Source organism: Gossypium raimondii, chromosome 4, assembly GCF_025698545.1.
Source record: "Gossypium raimondii isolate GPD5lz chromosome 4, ASM2569854v1, whole genome shotgun sequence".
Classification (NCBI taxonomy): domain Eukaryota; kingdom Viridiplantae; phylum Streptophyta; class Magnoliopsida; order Malvales; family Malvaceae; genus Gossypium; species Gossypium raimondii.
In genome coordinates, this window is record NC_068568.1 from 27800666 (window position 1) to 27806225 (window position 5560).

General features: G+C 31.9%; 1 pseudogene; it reads left to right on the forward strand.

Annotated features, from left to right (window-relative positions):
- The first annotated feature begins 416 nt into the window (after window positions 1-416).
- On the forward strand, window positions 417-1240 carry LOC105797584 (F-box/kelch-repeat protein At5g60570-like; annotated as a pseudogene).
- Window positions 1241-5560: the final 4320 nt, after the last annotated feature.

Genomic DNA, 5560 nt, shown 5'->3' on the forward strand with positions numbered 1-5560 from the left:
TTCTTAATTTATTGAACCATACTGTGTTTTCAAGGTGTGCCTATGCTTTTGCACCTTAGCTTCAGACAACCAAAGGACCTCAGACCCTTTTGGGCGAGGCACATTTGATTAGGCGCTCGCCTAGTGTGCGTAGGCGTGCTTTTTTGTAAGGTGATGGGCATATAAAATCCGCCTAATTGAAGTTCTCTTTAATTGCTTTTGTTTTCAACTTTTTCATTAGATGTACCTTTACTTGTAAGAAATGGGATATTATCAAAACTCTATTTTGTAATATTTGAGTATTGAACAGCAGACATGGAACCAATAGGAACTTTTGCATATTGGCCAACAATAAAAAAGTTCCTTATCTTGTAGATAAATTGGATAAAAGTGTTTTATCATAATTATATTGCTTAACCTTACATATATGCATATGCATGCATATTGCACCTTACTTCAATCAGGTGAACGCTTTTTTGCCTCTTCTGCCTAAGGCAATACAAGGGTTTTTAGCACCTGGAGTGTACCTTTATCCCTTGGCAATACAAGGGTTTGAACACTGGGTTTACTTGGCCTGTAATATAATGCCTTGGGAAGCTTTTGATCCTATGAGACAGAAATGGATGAGATTACCTAGGATTCCATGTGATGATTGTTTTACTTGTGTTGACAAGGAGCCTCTTGCAGTGGGGAGTGAATTACTTGTATTTGGTCGTGAATTGTCAGGATTTGCTATTTAGATGTATAGTTTGGTTACCCACAATTGGTCAAAATGCCCCCTAATGAATTTGCCGCGTTGTCTGTTTGGTTCTAGCAGCCTTGGGGAGATAGCCATTGTTGCTGGGGGAAGTGATAAGAATGGCAATGTCCTACAATCTGCTGAACTCTACAATTCTGAAGTAGGTACTTGGCAAACATTGCCCGACATGAACTTCCCGCGTAAACTATGTTCGGGATTTTTTTTGGATGGGAAGTTTTATGTGATTGGGGGCTTGTCAAGTCATATAGATTGTTTGACTTGTGGTGAAGAGTACAATATTGAGACAAGGTCATGGAGGAGGATAGAAAATATGTACCCTGGTCGCGATGCGTGCACGCTTTTGATCCTGCTATGCGTTCACCTCCTTTAGTTCTTTGTTGTAAATAATCGCTTTACTCTGCTGATCAAGCAACTAATGAAGTTAAGAAATATGATAAGGTTAATAACTCATGGAGTATTGTGAAGAGACTACCTTTGAGGGCGGACTCTTCCTACGGTTGAAGTGGCATTTAAAGCATACTGAAACAGTTTACCAAGAATAGGAGTGGAAGTCATGGAAGGCATGATGATGGAGTAATTGTTCTACATTCTTGGAATCCAGAGGAGGGAAACAGGATGGACAAGAGTGGAATGTGCTTGTTGTCAAGGCACGGCAGTGCTTTTGTGTATAATTGTGCAAGAATAGGTCATTAATGAGAGTTGTCAGATCTTTGGTGCAAACATCGACATCCGGAAGACCAAGATCAACGATCCTCTATCATTATAATTTTTATTGTCTCAAGATCATTAATTTTATTGTTCTTTTCCCATTTTATGATTCGGAAGAATAATTGACCTCAAATCAATTTCTTAAAGTTACCAACTGATTGTGTTGATCCCTCTATTGCAAGCATTAACCTCATACCAAGTAATGACTGGTTCCATTTATCTTGCACTTTGGCATTGAATTCATTTCTCGTAATTGCTTTTATGCTGAGCGTAATTTCATCAGGAGATCACTACAATTGATTCACTACTAATTAGTAAATTTCGGAAGTAGTTTGCAATGCTTTTATATTTTAATAATTGAGTATTATTATATATTTAATTTGATTTATTTATTTATAAATAAATCATTGTAATATATGTAAAAAATTAAAATATAAAATTTATTAATATATATTAATATATGTAAAAACAACTTTTTCGAAAATATTTTCAGAAACACATAAACAAGAGAAAATATTTTACAGATTCAATCAAACACCGTAAAATATTTTCCAAAGAAATCATTTTACGTAAAAGTAAAATATTTTCCGTAAATCATTTTACGGAAAATATTTTACTTGGCAATCAAACGGACCCGTAATTTAAATAATTAGGTATTATAATTTTCTTAAAATAAAATTATTTATTATTTATTTTAAAGGTGCAATCGCTTTGTGTAATCTATAGCATTATTGTCTTTAGGAGATTTTCTTTTCCAAATTTAAATATTAATATCGAAGTTTTTTTTCTTTCTAAAATATGAATTTATGAAAGATAATTCAATTTATTTTAAATTTTGAAATTCGACAAAGATTTTATTTCAATTTTAATATAATGTTTTGGAATATCGGTTCCTCGCTTTTGGATCTACTTTTCAAATAATATAGAAGTGAAACATAGTTTTCTCTTAAATTTATTGTTCATTTAGTTTTTATTTATATTTAGTTTAAAAATAATTTATTTTAAATAAATTTTATAATATTTATGGATAACAGTTTATAACATACTAAAATTTTATATTGATAAAGTAGATATTAATAAATCTTTAAAATATAAATATAACATGATTTATTTATTTATTTTAACCTAATTTATCCCTTGGATAAGTTATTTTAATAAAAAGTTTTTTTTTTTTGGTACAAGAGGAAGGAATAAATCATAACTACACTAAGCGAGGCCAAGCCATTCTAAAGTAGTCATCATGTAGTAATTTGAACACTTCATCCAGTGGTTGCATGAAAATATATCTACCAAACAGTCTTGAGAACGCCATTGAAGCCAAACCATCAACAACCCTATTACCCTCTCTGAAGATATGTTCAATCCTAACCATCCAAGGAAGTTGGAGTAGATTCTTAATGGCTCGACTTACAGTAGAATATTGTTGGTGTAACACCCCTTCGCTCGTTACCATCACTGGATTAGGGTTACGGGATGCTATGACAATTAACGAGACAAGAATTTACAAATCCAAACAAATTTTCATTTAAACAATCACTATCAAACAATCAAGTAATAAACATGTCATTCAATCAAAATCGGGGCTTAAATCAAGCCTAGGAAAATCTAAAAGCAATTCAGAAGCAATCAGGGACTAATTTGGAACAAATCATAAAATCAAGGCAAAAACAGGAGTCACACGGCCGTGTGGCCAGACTCTGTGACAGGCTAAGGCTGTCTGAAGCTGAGCAACATGGACGTGCCATCAAACCATGTGACATAACTCAGACCCTATAAGTTGCGTCACACGGTCGTGTCGCCAAGTCGTGTAACTCACTGTGACTGTGTGAACAAAATTATCATCAAAATCCAACAGAGCACACAGTTGTGCCACATGCCCGTGAGACGCACATAGCCGTGTGTTAAACCGTGTGACAACCGTGTGTGCCTAAATGTACCTTCAAATGCAATATGACCAATTCATGCTAACTTAAACCACAAGCAATCAATTAATCAAACTTTCAACCTGTTCAATTCACATAAAAACATACCAAAACATGTTATTTAACTAATTCACACTTAGCCAAACATGGCTATTTAAGGTACCAAAATATTATAATTCATTCATCAAGCATTATACTTTTATTTAAACACATTTATAAACTTATCTACCATAAAAAAAAAAGTAGGCACAAATCATTTTATACCATCCAAATCAAACTCCAACCACGATTTTCCTATTCATGTATTCCCTATCACAATATAACACATCTATGTGTATTTCATCCTATCAAGCTAGATCCACCACATATCAATTTCAATATCACATTCAAATCTCTAAATCAAGATATGATTAACCACATTATTGGCCACAAACATTTAACTCATAAGCAAGTACAAAATATGCCACTTATAATGAACACTTATATACAAATTACAAGATACTCCTATTACATGCCACATATCCCATGTTAAACATTCAACTTGATCCGATTGTCTGGTTCCATAAAATGAGATCTACAAGAAAATAGGAAAATAACACGAGTAAGCTTTTACGAGCTTAGTAAGTTCATAGGTTGAAACGTTATAACTTACCGTATAATAGCAGTTTTATAATAAACAAAACCAATAGCTAACATTAACCCTGTCAATCACAACCATGCAACAGGTGAGTTTTGTAAATACGAGTCATCTAATCACCTCATTTATACATCATCAACCATTATCAAGTTATAATATAATATCGAAAACCATGAACACGTGTACAAGTCTTTCACAAGAAATCATAACCAAATATTAGTTACATATCATTATTAAATCATTTAACCATTAAAAATTTGGCCCAATAAACGGTATAGACAAATACGGGTACGCGGTTATCCACCCAAGACATGCCAGAATGCTCAACTGAGCCATTCCAACCAAGAACACGCCTGGGCGCCAAGTTCCAAGCTCGTAGGCTTTACATCTGCCCCTAAAAACACACCAGGGTAACTATACATATAACCTGGAAATCCTAAAAAATGCTAAAATTTTAGAGATGACACACGGCTGTGTCGTCAGGCCATGTGACAGCCTGTAACAGCTCGATTTTTTATGGTGTTAGAAACAGTGGTTACGGGACCACAAATCTTAGGAGTAAGTTCGTAAATATTAATATTTATGAGACAATTATGACGTTAAAATAATTTTTTAATTGGTAATACTATTTGAAAGAATAATTAGGTTCAAGTGGTATGACCTTAAAGTTAAGTGGTTTTAGAAAATGAGGTATTGGGACCTGTTTCTATAAAATGAGTCCTAAATATTTTAATAAATTTTACAAAATATTATTAAGATTGTATTAAAATTTAGTTAAGAAATTTTAACGTTTAGTTAGTTAATTAAAGAAAAAGCACTAAATTGAAAAAGGGACAAAATATAAAAATTATAATATTTAAGTGATTTAATAGCTTGATTATTAAATTAGAAAGGATAACTGAAGTAAATATTCCTTAACATTAATTTTTGACGGCATTATGGATGAAAAATATTAAATATTACATGATTTAATGGCAAAATGGTAAATTTTATAAAATCAAAACAAAAATTAAAGGAATTAAAAGACATTTCTTCTTCATTTCTTCTTTCCATAGCCAAAACACCATGAAAGCTTAGGTTTGAAGGTTCGGCTAATTCACCCTCTTACATGAGTAAGTTTTGAGTTTTGTTTCTTATATTTTTATATTTTTGAAATCATTACAACTAAGTCCAGCTAGCCCGTTCCTTCATTTTTTATTCTATTAAAATTTTTTGAAGTTGTCATTGATGAATATTGAATTTTTTTATGAATACCATGTATTTGGAGCTTTGATTATATGCTATTTGATGAATTTGTAGAGTGATTTTTGTTAGATTTTGATTTTAGGATTAAATTGTGAAAATCTCAAAATATTAGGGTTTGTTAGTGAATTTGATGTTTATTAGGGGCTTTTTGAGGGCCTAGTATATTTGGATAAATTATTGATTTGAGAAAATGGTTAATTTGATTAATTTAGAGTTAAGGGACTAAATTGCAAAATGGTAAAAGCTTGAGTATTTATGTAATTTTGAAAAATAAAAGGTATTAATTATAAATTGGTTTGGAAATGAAAT